The 18,284-nt window shown below is 37.0% G+C and overlaps 1 protein-coding gene across 9 annotated transcripts in view; it reads right to left on the reverse strand.

Annotated features, from left to right (window-relative positions):
* GRIA4 (glutamate ionotropic receptor AMPA type subunit 4) overlaps nucleotides 1-18,284 on the reverse strand; it is a 215,964-nt gene that overhangs the window by 90,672 nt on the left and 107,008 nt on the right. The gene's annotated exons all lie outside the window — the stretch shown is intronic.

The raw sequence follows: 18,284 nt of genomic DNA on the forward strand, positions 1-18,284 counted from the left end.
CTGAGCCTCCTCATTCAGCTTCAGCAGAAGTATTTGCATACCAGAAAACCATTCAAATGCTGTGGTTTGGGTTTCTTTTTTTAATAACAACACTTAATCCAAGCAGCTTTTAATGCTTCCGAGTGAGAATTCTTTGTTTAATTTAATTATACTTATAAATTATATGCCAGTATATATGTATAAATAGAAATTATATTGAACTATTTCAGAGCTCCCATACAGCTTGAATCAATGTATGCAAAGAGATTAGAGGTCACTGAATGAAGGGCACCAGAGAAGCATTAACTGTTACTACTGGCAGGACTATTGCTCTTTATCAGTACCAGTATTTGATGCTCTCCTGTGGTCTTTGAGGCCATTCACAGATAGGAAAGGCAGTGTCCTGTCAGAGGTCTCCCCTTGAACCTGCAGGGCAGTCTCAGGCTGCCCTGGACCACCAGCCCTTCACCTTCTTCCTGCTCTTTTTTTCTTTTTCCCCTGGGGATGTGCAGTACAGAGGCAGCAGGGGAGATTATGACATGACTTAGGACAGCTTGCAAACCTCATCTTGACTTGCTCAACCAACCCATGAAGCAGGAAGCATGTATTATTCTATTCTTCGTCCAGAATAAGCAGGGAATTTTTTAAAGCAATGAAGATTGTACACCACACACCCAGAGCTGATGTTTAAAAAAGACAAAAAGAACAGAAGGACAGATATGTTTCTCAATAACATGTTCATAAAAATGACACAATTCAGAGAAGCTCCTCCTGTCTAGAACCACAACAGGATTGTGGCTTTTAACTCATGAGCTGGCAGAATTTCCCCCACTAGCTTTAAATTAAAGATTTCACCTCTTAAAAATCTTCCTTAGTGATGTGGTTACCTAGTGGTAGCCTCTTTCTCTCTTCAGCAAGAGTGTCCCATGCATGAGTGCAGTGACCCTCAGGTGTCATTTTAATGCACTTAAAGATGCCACTGCATGGCAGGTTCCCCGTAAAAGAACTGAGAAATCCCCAAAGATTTCAAGAAGAATCTTAGTAAGTTACATTTCAGAAAGAGCACTTTTGGGTGTGTGGTTGCTAACTAACTAATTAGCAGAAGACCTACAACACAGTGGAAATCTGAGTTTGCCTCCAGTCAAATAAAACTAGACAACAGTTTTATTAGAATGTGACTTTTTTGACATATGAGAAACTAATCTTCTTGCAAATCAGGACTAGTTATTTTTCTACTGGCTCCTATAACATACGCAGTCTTTGAAATACTAACTTAAAATATAAATTTTCTTATCTTTATTGACATTATGCACCAGCACTCCAAAATGAACATTTATTAGGTTTTTCCCCCCAATTCAGATGACATATTTTAGATAAAAATACTAACAAATATAATAAATACATAAAATGAAGGACATATTTTTAAAGATAAATGAGACATTTATTTTATGAAACAGAATTTTATTGCAGGAAATGAATTCAAATACTCAATGCATCAAGTATTAAAACATTTCTGCACTCAGCATATATTTTTAACCCAATGACTGTTATTTTTTTTCAAAGAACCATCAGCTTTCCTGCTAATTGCTGCATAATTATTCTGCTTTTCCTGTTGCTATATTCAATCTCCTTTTTGCCTGTAATTATCTCTGCAAATCATGACGAGATTCTTTCCCAAGCATTGTATTTCTTGCTTCATTTCCTATTCATTTCCATATATAGACATATATTAAAACCACTCCAATGTTACAGGGGTCCCTACCTCACTTAACACTCTAACTTTGACTTGATCTGTGCTACCAAGGCAGTCAACATTTACTTAATTCAGCTTCCTGACACTAATTAACATTTTCTTTGATTCAGAATGAATGGTGTTTGAAACAGCAATTGACATTCCCTCCTTCCTTTCTTATTTCATTTGGACAACTTCACTAAGATGTGTTTGGATCAAGCTAGTAATTCATCCCAGCGCAAAGCATGACAAATATCAGACAAACACATAGAAAGCCTTTTCTTCTATCCTGGATCAAGGTTTCACTTGCCACATTTCATTAGCAACTGCCTTCATTTAGGTATTTGAAGCTACTGCAGGTTCTTGTTGGTAGCTGACACTCAGATGAACGTTTTCACAAGTAGGCACAACACAGCTAAACAGCACTAAGGGGATATGGTGCAACATTCTCCATCAGAAGATTTCAGAATCCCTGTGCAAGTCATCAGTGGCATGGTCATCTATTCAGTGTGCAGGAACAATTTTTAATGTAACAGACTGACAAGGATGAAGTTTACACAGAATGAATAAAGGCATTCATAGGCTCAGTTGGATAAAAATTAGACATGCTGCGGAGAATGCTTATTTGTCTAAAATAATTGGCTACAGCTGACAAGGAAATAAAATTGATTTCTGCAAACATTTTATAAGGCAAAAACCTCTAAAAGTAACCTGGGATAATTCTCAGAAACTGAATGCTGTATTTCTATTCAAGCAAAATTCCTAATCTTTAGAAAGATGTTTGCACAAGTAAAGACAGTAGACATGAATATTATAGCTGTCATCTAAAAAGGTATTTATTTTCTGTTTACCTGCTGTTTATCCTCAGTTATGCTACAGACAGATGAATGATTAATTTTCTGGAATACATTCCCTCCCATTTATTGTGAAACACTATTGGTTGCATACAAGCAAACAAAAAATTCCTTAGGCTAGCTCGTATCTGCTGAGCTGCACAATCCATATGTTTTCTAAACACTACTATTTAACAAAATGTTTAGGACTATGCCAATATATAAAAGTAAGCTAAATTCTTTCACAAATTTTTATAGCGACCCTTCCTCATCAACCAATTCAACCTTGAAATGTAGACAACTCATATATTAAAAAAGACAAATGGTTGTGCCCAAGCATAACTTTGAAGCCTGGAAATGTGTATCAAGAAGTTCCTCGTCCTTTACAGACCTGGCCTTTTTTTTTCCAATTAAAAAATCTATGAATTAAATAAAACACCAACAGAACTCCTGAAAGCTCAACTAAGTCCTTCCCAGATGCAAGGACATAATATGCAAGAAGGGGACTGTATTCTGGGGAGATTTCCTCAAATGACTTGTGATGAGAAGTCTGCCAACTCATTTTTATAGGTCATTGCTTAAATGTAGATACTATTAACAACTGCTTAAGGACTAGTAATACCAATTCCACCTCAATATACTGGAACCAAATCAGCAAAAGGGCAACCCTGCAAAGATTTTATTTTCTTGAGCCCTTGTCTCCTTGCTTTTCTGTTGTCTGGTCAAGTAGAATTGTGATGACATACCATACTGCTATTTTCTTCTTTTTCTTTCTTTCTTTTTTTTTTTTTTTTGTCTCAAAAGATAACACGCAGTCGTAATGCTGGGAAAAAAACCCATGACCACACCCACCCCACCCTTCCCCCCCAAGAAAATTAAACATTACTCTATCTGTTTCCTGTAAAATGAAAGCTGGAGATGCCTATTGCAAGAAATCTATGCATTGGGGTTGATACTACAGTTAAATATATTACAAACAAAATCCCAGATTTTTTAAGCCTTCTTCCCTCATTCCACAACCTGCTGGCATTTTTTCATCAAAAAATGGATCAGCCTTAAAAAAGTAATAGCATATGTGCACCTGGTGCTGTAGAGATATTAGTACTTGTTCAGAGTCAGATATCTTCTGGAGGCCAAAGTGTGTAAAATGGGCAATTTCGTAGTCCAGGCTTCCTCCTACTCACTGCAACATTCCTGTAATTGGAGCCTATACACAACCTTCCTCCACCCAAGTAGCTCAAATAATGAGGCATATTTTTGATTTTAAAATTTAAGACTTTTAGATTTCTTTATTTGTCTTCAGCTAGGCTTTCCCTTAACCAATTTCATTTCAGCAGGAAATGATTTGATTTCATTTATTTCAGATTAAATAAAAAGTAAAATTTGATATCTGTATCTCTTCAGCATGTTCAGAATAAACTGAAGAGATATAGGATTACCATCTTGACTTATTTTTTCTTCTGGGATGTAGATCTTTCCTTTTTTTCTCCTTTTTTGTTTCTTTTTCATTTTCTTTCTTTCTTTCTTTTTTTTTTTTCTTGCTTGCTTGCTTTCACCAGAAAATAGTTCAGTGATCAATTACAGTGATATAATAAATTTCAATAACTTTCATCTTACAGCAGCCTTTTCCTTCTGGGAAACCATTTCCCCAACCCTCTAAGCACAAGCAATCATTCCTGATGGCTTGCCAGGACACAGACAGTGAAGTGGCTGTCTGCTCCAAACACTAGCACCCCAGTAATAATTCTTATTTTGGAACTTATGTCCAGTAACCTTTTACTAATTTTCTGCAATGAAGAGGATGCAGTATTTACATATTATGACTGTATTTTACTATGGTTAGCAGACTAACAGTACTGAATTAGTATGTTAAGAAATTAATAAACTTGGAAACAGCATATGCAATATATTTGTTATGACTGCAGGCATAGAAAACATCTCTGACAAACATGGGCCTTTTCCAAAGATGGACTTATATGGGCTCATAGGCTGCACGCTACTGAAATGCAAATTAATTTGCTTCTCTTTCAGGGACAGTTAATTTTCAAATAGCAATAAATCTCATTCCCAAGGTTTACTATGATTCCAAAAGCTCCCACTGGTGGAGATACTTTATGAAATCTTCTCCCAACTATAGGAATTAGTATTAGTAAGATTTTTATAAATCCAACACACAGTTGGATTCTTCACACAGAAATGAAGAATGACCAATAAATCATTTGCTAAGGATAAGCCAATATATATTTAAAATTCAGGACTGGATTAATTTTGCTTAATTCTAGCTGTTTATAGAGTAGTTGTCTAAGTTAATCATCCAAGCTTGCAAAGGAGAGACATGTGACCCATAAAAAAAACCCATTTTTTTTTGGTCTTAGATATCTATCTCAAAGGTGCTGTTTCTTCAATGAATACTGAAGGAGTCTGGACATGAGGCTTAGAGAAAATATCTACCATTTATTTTATCTGGCCAAATCTTGTCGAGATGAATCCAGAAAATATAGTGATGAAAACCATAAAAGAAATATACAGTATGAGTGATGCATGACCATACATTCCACCAATAACTACAAGCTTTCAAACTTTTGCATATTTCATTTTTCCTTGTTGTGTTTATTACCTTTTTATTAACACACAGTTTTGTTTCAAATTTTGGTCAGCATAGAACTCCCAGAGCTTTAACAGAATCACTTGCACCCCTGATTTTTTGTACAGTGTGAGCTGGAGCCAGAATTCTCAACAAAAAGCACATACAAACTGGCCAATTCCTCTGACAGAGTGGAAGCTAGAACTATGGCTGTGTTCTGAGTTCTTCTTGGGTGTGATTCACAGAAATGATAGAGAGATTGGAAAGTAAGTCAGGGAACTCAAGAAATAGTTCCATCTATTCCTCTCTAACCCTCCATCCCCCAAAAAATAAAAAGTATATTTAAGTATAATATAATAATATACAGTACATTTAAAAAATTCTAGACAGATATCTTTCTTTGTCCTTAAAAATCTCTAAAGAGGATTCAGTCACATCCTAGGTAATATATTCATTGGTTAATTATCCTTATCATTAGGAGATGTTTTCTAAAGTCTAACCGAAGTCTTCCCTGGCATAATTTAGAGCCACTCATTCTTGTCCTATCTCTAGTAGGCCTGGAGAACAGTTTGTTCCCTTCTTCCTTAAAGCAATCCTTTATGTAACTGAAGACTGTTGTTACATTTCTTTTTTATCTCCACTTCTGTTTCTGAAACATGATTCTCTCGGTTTTTCCTTGTGGAAAATGTTTTAGCCTCAATTCTGACAATTTTCCTTGCTTTCCTCTGGATATGTTGCAATTGATCCAAGTTGTTCCTGAAGTACATTGGTGAAAATGTGATGTATTTAAAAAATATATTCCAGAGTACACACAGTCCTCTTAAAATTTTATCCTCTGCAAGCTTAACAAATGCATTTTGTATTTCTTCATACAAATCATTAATAAAGACACTGGAAAAAAAACCCTGCAACCAGAATGGATCAATACTTAATACCTCTTTATTTGACAGTGAATCTCATATACTTCTTTCTGAGTTTGAGTGTGATCTGTGTTTGATAGGTCTTTTAGAAATTTCATCAAGAAAAAATTTCTTTAGCTCATTGCCATGGGTTTACCCTGGCTGGATGCTGGGTGCTAACCAGGCATTCTATCACTCTTGCTCCTCAACTGTGTGGGATGAGGGAAAATGTGGGTCGAGACAAAGAAAGGGAGACATCAATCAGCAATTACTGTTGTGGGCAAAACAGTACTAACTTGGGAAAACTAATTTATTGCCAATCAAATCAGAGCAGAATAATGTGGGAAAAAATCTCCTAATACCTTCCCCCCACCTCCCCTCTCTTCAGCTATGCATATGGCTGTAGAAGATCATTCTTGCCCAGAGAAGCTTCCAGAGAAGCTGGGAATGCCCCATCCCTGGCAGTGTTCAAGGCCAGGCTGGACAGGGCTCTGAGAAACCTGGTCTAGTGGAAGGTTCTCTGTCTGTGGCAGGGGTGTTTGAACTAGGTGACATTTAAGGTCTCTTCCAACCCAAACCATCTACAATTCTATAATCTGCTCCACTGTGGACCTCCATGGGCTGCAGTGGCACAGCTGCCTCACCATGGTCTGCACCAAGGGCTGCAGGGGAATGTCTGCTCTGGAGAGCATCCTACCCCTTCTTCTGCACTGACACTGGCACCTGCAGAGCTCTTTCTCTCCCATACTGTCACTTCTATCTCTGTTGCACAGCTTTTTCCCCTTCTTAAACACATTATCCTAGAGGAGCTGCCACCATCGGGGACGGGCTTGGCTTTGGCCTGTGGCAGGTTCATCTTGGAGCCAGCTGGCTTTGGCTCTATCAGACATGGGGCAAACCTCTGGCACTTCTCACAAAAGCCACTCCTGCCATGCAAACCCAATGCATTGATATAGCGAAATTTCATGGAAATGTAAAACCTTGCCTTAGAATGTGATACACAATTTTTTTCCAGTGTCTAGAAAACAAAATCATTTTGTAATAGAATGAAAATTGCTTTAGCTCACATTATCTGTTTCTGAAAAATCCATGTCTGGGCTTACTTAGCTTTCCAAATTCTGTCTACTTTCAAAGAGATCGACTATGATGTAGATTGTCAATTAAGCCACCTATACCATCAATGATCAGGACAATTTTACTGCACATGGTTCTGAACCAAAACTGAGGAAATAATAGATCCAATTTAGCTATCTCTTCTATTGTATTTTTGTTTCAAATACTTTGGAATATTTAATGATGAAAACTACCTTTGAGATCATATTTCTTGCCTCTTTGACAACTATGACCTTGAATATTTTCTTGGTGTTTGAGACACCTCCAAAACAATATCCTGCAATAGTGTATGGTCAGACTTTCTGTCATTCTCTCCCTTAATCCTTTTGAGACTGGTACCTGTGCAGCTACATCTGCAGTATTTAATAATCCTTCTTTCCTGAGGACAACACAAAGCTACAAGAAAATGCTGTCAATATATTACAACCATTACTTCTTTTTTTTTTTTCCTTAAGTCTTAAGTGGAACAACATAGCCTAAGAAATGTGCTTTCAGGGAGCATATGGGAGGAGGTTTGGCTTACACCACAATGGGAATTCATGATCAAAGATTCAAGCTATGTCAGGTCACATTAATGCTGCACCCACTCAGCAGCAAGATTTTTCCCCTTCTTTGCATTTCAGACTCTGCAGCCTTCATATGAAAAATGCTGTAAAGGTGTCTCATCAAAGTGCCAAGTGATAGAGATAACTGGGAGCTTGAGAGGGACTGAAGAAAAGCCCTGGTTTTAAAGTCAATTTTATAGTTTTGGTTGGGCTTTCACAGTTTTCAGATACCATTACTCTTCCCATTTCACTAAATGCCTTCAAAATAACATTGTAGGCCCATAATTTTTCTTATGACAAGCATGCATGGAGATGAAAACATCCAAAGGTACTTACAGATAAACACCAAAACCAAATTACTTTTTAGGTAATAGTTTACAAACTATTACCTAAAACCCCCCAGCAACTGACCTAACAAGTGGAACAAAAGAGAGGGAAAAAAAAGAAGCATTTGTTATGCTTACCCTCTGTCAGACCATCTATGTAGTCTCTATAAATAACCAGTTACCTGATATGTCATCTTGGGACAATAATTAGGGCTAATGTGTATCAGTATTTTAAATAAAGGGGCAGAAAAGAGGTAAAAACAAATCCAATTTTGAAGAAAGTAAGTTCAAATATTTACCTTATAACCTTTTGCCAAAATTCTTTCGCTAAAACCTGTAAGACTGATACTAATAAATTATCCTTCTTGCACGATATCTTCGTTCAGGCATAGCTATTTTCCAGAAATTGCTAGCTTGCCAACAATTTACCTCTCTAGTCTCAATTTAACAGGATTTACTTTGCCCTGTGATGGTATACAAATGTATAAGAGGTTTGTGTAAATAACATCCTAAATAAACATGTCAAAGGATATTAGCACTGTGAGCTAAAGCTCTCAAGAGCTGGTGTATCTTCAAATTAGCAGTACCTTAATGTATTCTGGTTAATATATTGTGCTGCTGTCTTTATATTGTCACTTACTACTTTTCCCCATAAGGCATCTTCCTCAATACAATACCTGTGCCCTAGGACAGAACTGCCTTGGGTACTAAATGATGATCTTGATGTCAGCTCTTCTGCCTCCTTTCTATAGGGATTTGTTAGAAAACTATTGTTTTACTATAAAATACCTGGAAGTCTCTGCCTATTGGCTGTGTCATTTCTAATACCTGCCTGAGAGAAAATAGAAAGAACAGTCTTCAGACTGAAACAACAGACATTCACATTAACAAGCATTCTTTTGAAGGAAGTCACAACCTTAATTCTATCTCTATGCATTTGTGGCCATGTCCATATTTACTGACAGCTACACAGCAGATAATATTTAGGACCTTACTTCTCCCATAAGTTCTATTTGTAGACCCCAGGCACATTATTTCTGATTTCAAATTTAATTTAAAATGCTTTGAAATCTACATTTTGAAGTATTTACTTTTTTCAGAAAAATGGAATAAGCCCCGGGAAAACAGGACTTAAAATCTGAATTCTACAATTATGGTTACCACTTGTCTGAAGAGTTTGAAATAAGTCTTACTATATCTTTTAAACTGACACATGGATCACAAATTTATTAGAAGTTAATTACTCCCCCAACAGAAAAACAATTCGGAGATAATCCTAAAGATCTATGATTTTCTTCCAGTCCCTAAAATTAATTCAGTGCTTTTCTCATGTAGACCAGCATTAAGATGAGGCTCCTTTTTTTTGAATTGGAGCAGCAACTTGTGAAACATCTGAAGATTTCATATATAGTGGCTTTTATTGAAGTGTAATGACAATGATCATTCTCCTTACCTGACTTCAAATTCAGTTTTGGGTCCCTCACTGCAAGAAAGACATTGAGGGGCTGCAGCAAGTCTGGCACTGGGGAAGGCTCTGGAGCACAAGTGCTGTGAGGAGCAGCTGAGGGAGCTGGGGGTGTTCAGCCTGGAGAAAAGGAGGCTCAGGGGGATCTCATCACTCTCTGCAGCTGCCTGACAGGAGGGTGTGGCCAGGTGGGGTCAGCCTCTTCTGCCAGGCAGCAAGTGACAGGACAAGAGGAAACAGCCTCAAGTTGCACCAGGGGAGATTTAGATTGGATATTAGGAAACATTCCCTCATGAAAAGGGTTGTCAAGCCCTTGTACAGGCTGCCCAGGGAAGGAGTTGAGTCACTAACCTGGAAGGCATTTAAAAGACATTTAGAGTGGCAGTGGGGTACATGGCTTAGGGGTGAGCACAGCAGTGCTGGGTCAATCTTAACTTGGTGCTGGTTGATCTTAACTTTTTCCAACCAAAATGATTCCATGATTCTATGACGTTGAATAATGCACCTGCCCGGCACTTCATCTTAGGGACTGAAAATATCACTCTCAACTAAACCCTGAAAAGGGCTCAGAATCTGAGTTCCTTGAAAAAAAACCCCAAATCCTACAATTAAAAAAGAAAAAAAAAAAAGTGAGAAAACATTTTAGTAAGTTCTTTTAAATATTTCAAGACATTACAAGTGTACGCATACATGTCCATAATAAGTAAATACATCTGTATGTATGCATATCTGTAACTGCTTTATTTTTGAAATAAAATAAACTGTGCAAACCAGCATGCAAAGAAATAACAAAAATTTCAAAGAAGGGAGATGAGCAGAGACCGTTGATTGCTTTGGCTTCCTCCTCTCTTCTAACTCTTTTTCATACTCCTCTGAAAAGAGCGGGCAGAGCAGAAGGCACTTAGTAACCTTGCCTCATGCAAGTGTCTTCACAAACACTGCTACCACAGTCATTGATATACAGAACTGATCTTTTCCAGCAATGCTGTAAGACAGCTAATGTAACATCTAGGTACTTATACACAGAAACAGGGAAGATAATGATGTGATCTTCACAGAGAACACTGGACTAATCCTACTTGGCTGAATCTCCTTTTGGTGTCCACATCTACAAAATTAATGCTAGAATATTTGACAGAGGTCAAAGAAGCAAATCAAGATGATTTCAGGCCAATATATAAAACATGCCTTAGAGCAAGAGAATTACAGGGGGATTTTTCTCAATTGAAATTTTGACTAATTTGAATTTGGATAATTCTGAGCTAGTTCATGCAGTATCCTTCATCATGCAGCAGAAGGAAACAGGCACCTTCTTGAAGACAACTCATAAAACCCTCCATCATATGTCTCATGTACTTTTCAGAGGAGAAGAGACTCCACCATGTTTAAAATTAAAAATCCCAATATTATTATTTCTCAGGTTCAATGAGAACATTGAACTCTATGAAAATGATGTTATGCATATGTAAAGAGCAAGACTAAAAGCAACCAGCAATATTATCACAGTATCTGCTACTGACATGATTTTAATTTTGTTCTTCTATTTTGTATCTACATTTCACATAAGAAGATACAACATTTCATTTAAGTGGAATTAAAAGTTTGGTGACTTTTATGCTTCTCTTGTGGAGGATGGACAGCTACACATAGGTTTCCTTTGATTATTCTGGTGAAGGGATTTGCATACAATTACAGAGACAATTTCAGTTCCTAGCAGGAACAAACACAGAATGAAGTAAGTACTCACCATATGATTAGACTAATTTATTACATCCCACTAAGGCAAGCTATATGCCAAGAAGTAATCATAAACTCATGTCCAAAGCTCTGGTAGAATGAATATATTTAACAATTCAAATTAAATTTCAGCTGTAGGAAGTGACATTTAGTGGGAAACATGGAAATGGGCAAGGTATAATGAAAAATTAACAGCTAAAAGAGTACAGACATTGAAAGCTGTGACTGGCCTGTCTGAAAACAGACCAGGGAAGAAAATAGTGAATAAAATCCTGGCAAGTTTCTAGTATGAAATATATGTTGATCTGGACTTTGGTTAGTTTTAACTGACCTTGGCATTAATGTCAGAAAATGAACAGTGACCAGTCAATAACTGCTCCATAAAAGTTAAGTGCCTGTGACGTTTCATTATACAATGGCACTTGCATTGACCATTTTGAAAGCAAATGATCTTAAGAACTTTGTTCATTTTAGAGCTGGGTATTTTCCTTCCCCTGAACAGCTGTTTATTTGCAGAAAAGCACACTCTGGTGTAATCCCAAGTCTTAATGAGCAGAAGTGAGCATTTCTGCCTTGGACTTGCCAGGAGAAAAAAATTACTTAGGTTTCAAAAGAGTGGAAAGGAAACATCTCTTTAATAAAAATGGATGTTGCTTAAATATTTGCATTTAGGGCATCTCCAGGAATAGAAACAATAGGCACAATTTGGTATCTGCCTAACTGTTACCAGCAGTGGCAGCAAGACATCTGCTCAGTACTCCTGGTCAAGAAACCATGCAATTCTGCAAGTGTAACTGAATGCCCCGGAGTACACTGTGTCATGGTCATTAGGAGTGAGCACGTCCTGGGTGGCTTAGTCTAAACCTCTCCAGCAAACCCACAGTAGCAAAACAAGGCTAAAATAGTCACCAAGGCAGAAAAAGACAGAAAATTACTCTGCAGCATGGTACAAAGAATATTTATCAGAAAGGTGGGAAACATTTAATGCAGTCTTGTCTTCAGTGGTTAATTAGTTTATAAAGAAATATCTGAAAAAGCTGTGGAAGTTGCGGGAATTGGCTGAAAAAACTTAGCTGAAAAATAAGACATTACAGAGGGACTTTCTGTATCTAAGAGGAATGAGAAATGGGAACCCAGGAACGGCTCAGTGGATATAAGATACTTTTTAAGTCCTAGAATATGTATTTGGCATTTTAGATTTTAATTTAAGTTGAAAATAAAATAGTAAATAAGGTTGAATTTCAGTTGTACTAGTGCAAAACCAGAAAATTCCCACTTTAACAATTTTTTCTTGATGTCCCCACTTCAGTACTTGGAAATTGAAATCTATTTATTGGAAATGAAAATCTATTTCTAAAAATCTACAGCAGATGATAATCCATTTAAAAAACCAGTATTATTTAATTTTCTTTACACACTGCTGCCAGGAACAACACTATCTATGCTTATTGCTCAAAAACCACTGTAGGAAAACCTGCTGCCCACAAACAGTTCTTTGTGTATTTTGGCTTGTGCTCCCATTGCCCTTTTCAATGTGATTGACAAGATATTATTTCACAGTATAGTATCTTAAATGCTATAAATTACCTCAACTGTCTTATTTTCCTTAAGAGATACAATGTAGAATTTAATTTTCCAATTTGCTTAAAGCAGTGACATCCAACCTTTTCAACCTGAGCCCTGAAGCATTATTCCAAAAAGAGCAGTGGGTCACAATTATTCCTTGAGGGCATTTTCTCTGGAAGCAGAGAGGAAGGAAGTGAGCATCACCCCTGGCTCCCTCACTGGGGATCCCAAAGTGTCACCAAGAGACCAGGCTACAGCTATAAAATTGCACAAAATTCCTTAAGCACATTGTGTTTTGCTTGTGATATTGAATTATGCCCAGTGGCAGCCTGAAGGAGCTCTCACATGGCAGCTTTGTCCTGTGACTCCAGGCTGGGATGTACGTGGTACAATGTCCCAAAGTACAAAAGACAGGGTGACCTCATTCCTCCTGCTGAAGTTACCTGCTAACTCAGGTTCCAAACCATTGAGCCAAATCTCGGGCTAATTAATTGCAAATAAACAAACATCACCATTACAGAAACTGGACATTTGCCTACGTCCCTTGTGAGATTGTTTCATAAGAGACAATTTGCACAGATATAAGCAGCAGCAGCAGGCGCTTCCCTGCTGAGCTGTTAACACTGGAGATGATAGGAGGACAAAAATCTCAATATTGACACACTGCGGGACATTTACACCAAACAACCTTGCTGCAGTTGGTAGGACTGTGCACATTTGCAAAGTTATCCTCTGTGGTGTTGTTCCCCACGTTCCCTCCAAGAACTTCTGTCCTGGAGCCAGGCTGCTTCCATGGCCTGGAGTTACTCTGAAGCATCATGTTGTGTCCTCTGGGGTTGTTCATGACAAGCACAAAGGAGAGATTTCTCCTCAATATTATAACGAAAACATAAAGCATCTATTCATGGAAGAATACAAGATACCAGTTTCAGCATACATTTAGCATTCTATTGATGATGTCATCTTGACTTGTGTATCACTAAATGAAGACTTAAAAAACCCTTAATGTCTTCATTTAGGAAGGTATTTGTGTATGAAAAAGAGTTATAATTACTTAACAAATATTTATTTAAGATTTTATCTCTGCCTGAGATTGTTAATATTCACCATTTAGCTTTCGTCTCTATGGCAGTTAAAATGAACTAGTCCTTTTCCATGAGAGTCTGGTGTTAGTGCATTTTTATGATTAAAAAGGCTACTCTGATCCTGACACAACTATCTGAAATATAGGCCTGTACAACAGAGCCTGTAGTAGAGGATGTGGATAAAATTTTAGGCATGTTGATAGGAATAATTGTATTTACATAAGTAATGTTGTGCTCAAAGGCCTCATTGTTCCAGGTGCTGTATCAAGTACATGTGCAAAAAAAGGTCTCAAAAAAGAACACTTTGGAAATCAAATAGACTTGGAGGTAGGACAAGTTGTTTGTTCCTACTTTTATTTTTAATTAGGTGAACAAGACACTTCAGAGGCATTTTTCATACTTATCAGTCTGAAAATAAAACAACTTGCTTCTAACTTGCTTCTAATTGTTGACTATGGATAGTCAACAATTCATTTAAAAGTAGGATGATCAAAACTATGCAATACAAATGTGACATATATTGGATATACATAAGTTCTTATTTTTATTTATATTTGTTTCTTTTGAAATATGCTTACGAGCAAATAATTTAAATAATTTACTTTGCATTTTCCTTTCTATCATTCTTTTTCAGCATAAGAGATAAGTCACTACACAGTCCATATTCTAACTTGCATTTTCACAGAATAAGAACTAGAGAAATACTCTGTGTGTGGGTGTTAGGATTACTTATAAAAGGCAGGACAAATCCCGTTGCATAACTCATAAAATATTCGTATTGACTTTAGCTGGAACTACTCACGAGAGAAGAAGCTGGTTCAATATTTGAAATCTGATATAATTAAAATTTGAGAGCATTTAATTCCAAAACCCATTTAATACATTCGCTGAGTTTCAACTGTATAGCAACTATTTCTGTGCCAGGTGAAAATGCAATTGACAAAAAGAAGTTAAAGATAACAAAGAACCAGATATGAAAATGAAATCCCAGTATGCTGGCAAAACCTTACATCTGGAAGGAAGGCAGGCAGGAAGGGGACCCTCCTTTGAAGGACTAGGACTGGACACTGAAACTGCTGTCTTGTCACAAAACATATTAAATGTTACAGGTGAATTTGGGTAGTAAACATGACAAATCATGGTCTGGAGTGGAACTGATGTTTTATTCTTTTGTTACATATTGCCTTGATATACTTTTTTCCCAAGAAATAGATTATTCACTTTTTAGACAATGTTCACCTGTTCTGTGCAACTTTCTGTAATTTATCCTCCATATACATACAGTTTTACAGCTTCAGGTTGGTCACAACATATGTGGCACAATTTTGGCACATGGTTTAAAAAGCTGCTGTATATGTTTTCTGATTGTTTCAAAAAGATATAAAGTGACAGGTTCTGATTTTTAAATTACATGCCTTATTGGAAACCAAACACTTAAAACAGGGCCAAACATATCTACCCTAGATAAGCATAGTTGTTTTCTTTAGGATTCATGACATTTTTGACAGTTCATTATCAGCATGCCAGTATGTCAATATTAGCTGTTTCCTGGCTGAGGAGAACTATGCAGGTGAAGTGTATGAAATATTCAGTGGATTACAAGTGCCAAAGCAGCCTTCTACCCTGGAATGTACTCAGCCACTTAATACTCAGGTTAGTTAATAGCTGGTGAAGACAGAAACTTTAAAAAAACCCCAGCCTCCCATGCTAAAACTAAAATGCTACCGAACATTTACAGAACAGGAAGGTAAATTGCAGCAAACTGGTATTTCGCCATTCAGTTTGAAAAGCAAATTCCATTGTTGGCACAGTAACTTGCTCCAGGCATGCTCCAGGCTTGCATGTCAACTGAAACCCACGAGGAACTGAACTTGTGGTCTCATGCCACTCAAAACTGGTACCAGAAAAGGCCTTTGTGCTGCAACACAGTAATAGTCAAATCTGAAAGCTACCTTGTCATTAAGTACCTCATCATATCTTCTTGCACATTCTCACCTAAAAGCCACACTTTTCCATTACGTTCTGGTACTCCAAGGGTTTTCTATCCTGCAGGTTTATTACAATCATGTTTAAAAATCTACACATATATTCTGACTTGTGCTTTTAAGATACATGATTAAAACGTGGCAAAATACCTAACTTTCCCATATTAGGAAGGCCTGTGCCAAAGCCTAACCTTATTCTTGGGAACTTCCATCTGTGTTCTGTAAAGGCAACTGAGAATCTGCTTTTATACCGTAACCCTAATAACAGCAACATGTCAAAAAAAATAGTTCTCATAAATGTCACAGGCCAAATTTCAAAGCAATACAACTTGCAGTACAAGCTACCATTATGGGATAAAGTTATGAAGAGTGATTTAAGAAAGAATGAACCTAGAAGGTACTGTCAGTCACTCGGGATTGCAAAATACACTTAAAAATCAAATTTTATACTGGATTGGCTCTTTGTGGGTTTGCAAAATGTCTTGATTTTCCAACAAAATGGAAGGAGATAATTTAACAGGAAACCAGGCATCTGAAAGAGCAGACAATAAAATGGGCACATCTGATAAATTAGTATCCTGGGATTTTCTTTTCCTGGTATTGCTCCTGATATTGGTCTCTTCAGGATTTGTGAGCTATCTTCATATTGGACTCTCCCCGAAGATTAAATCCATGCTTCATTAAAGAACTTCATTGCACTTAAAGGGGTTTATAGGCACCTGAGTAAATTTACAGAAGTCCAGATCCACAGATTCTGTGTTGGGTCTGAGTATCTGTTTTATGGTGCTTTTTTAATATAAATGCTTCTTTTCAACAAATACAAAGACTTAATCCACAAATGTAATGTATTCACCTGGAAAAGGTAAAAAGCCTGCGGGAAGTGCCCAACAGCCTGAGAAACAGCCCTACATTCTATTTTAGTGCAATAAAATCACATTCAGTAACTTATTCCTCATTTTTTAGAAAGCAGAGTGCCAAGCTACTCTAAGTGTCTAGCCATTCCAAGGCTGAAACTAAAGATTAGTGAAAGACTGAAGTAATCAAGTTCAAAGATACTGGTGATAATCAGATGAAACCCATGACTGTTCCTCATTACCTAGCATGGGTATATTACCTTGAGTTAAACCTCCTCCAGTTCTCTGGAGCGTTCATTATTGTTACCCTTGCCCACACTCAAATATGCCGAATCAGTAAAAGGGAATGAAACCTTTCTATGCTATTTAGTCCCACCTCACCTCTAACAATCCAATAGAGAATTTCATCTGGTGCTTTTGCTTGCAATCTGATAAAACACAGATGGTTTGTTCCTGGCATCAGGAAGCAGCTGGGCCCAATCCTGGAAGCCTGCTGAATCCTCTTCTTTCCCCATAAGCAGGACTTTGTACCAACTCACTATTCCAACAGGATGTATGCATCTTATACACACTATAGAAGAAAAAAATAAACCTAAAGCCAGATTAATTTGTGTTTGTGTGTGTGTGTAGAGTCCCAGTGAAACCCAAAGTCCTTCCAGTAATTACAGAGGGAATTCAGTCTATTAGATTTCAATACAGGTAAAATACAGTCAACAAGGTAGAAAATGCTTTTCAAAGGGGCTTTTGCCAATTAACAGGGTTTTTTTTTGTTTGGTTGATTGGCTGTTTTGGGGGGTTAATTTGGGTTTTTGGTTTTGTGTTGTTGATGGTTTGTTTTATTTTGTTTTTGTTTTGTTTTTTTCCTTTTTTTATTCAAGAGGCTGTTCCATCTGACTGGTCAAAATCTGAGGGTTCTTTTTTTTAATCTGACAAGTAGACATAACACTCTAGTGAACAGCAAGAGGAGAAAAGGTCTTCCTGAAAATACTGCTTAGGTATTTGGCATAGGATGAAGTCCAAAAGGAAGTGAATTAATTTCCTAAAAGCCCTGCCAAAGACCAATGTATCTAATAAAAAAGAGGAGTTACTTGACCCAAACAGTCAGAAGAAGAACTCCCCTCCAGACACCGAGACACAATAAGAAACAGAGAGGCAAAGTCTATGAAAGGGTCAGGCATCTCATTTTCAGAAACTTACTTTTACTTGACAAGTAAATAAAATCCTGACAGTTCTTGGTTTTTTTTATCTTCTCAGAAGCTTGATCTTTCTTTTACCATAGTGATGTTTCTAGACAGACAATATTTCTGACCCTTAGTTTACAAAACTAAATCCTAGATTTTATGGAGAATTTGAATGGGATCACTTTCTATTTATTTTGGGCTCTTCTTGGACTATTCAGATAATGTTGATTTTTCCTAATGGCATGGACATTTGCAAAAGTAAGGCAATACAAAGCCCAGGACTGGGGAACACAATTTTACAGAAAGTAAAGCAGGAGAATTTCTTATTTTGTACAATAGGTTCATTGATTGGTTATTGATAATGGGTGATTTATACTGCATATAGTATTTTCAAAGTCTT

The sequence above is a fragment of the Agelaius phoeniceus genome, chromosome 2 (genome assembly GCF_051311805.1).
Source record: "Agelaius phoeniceus isolate bAgePho1 chromosome 2, bAgePho1.hap1, whole genome shotgun sequence".
NCBI lineage: Eukaryota > Metazoa > Chordata > Aves > Passeriformes > Icteridae > Agelaius > Agelaius phoeniceus.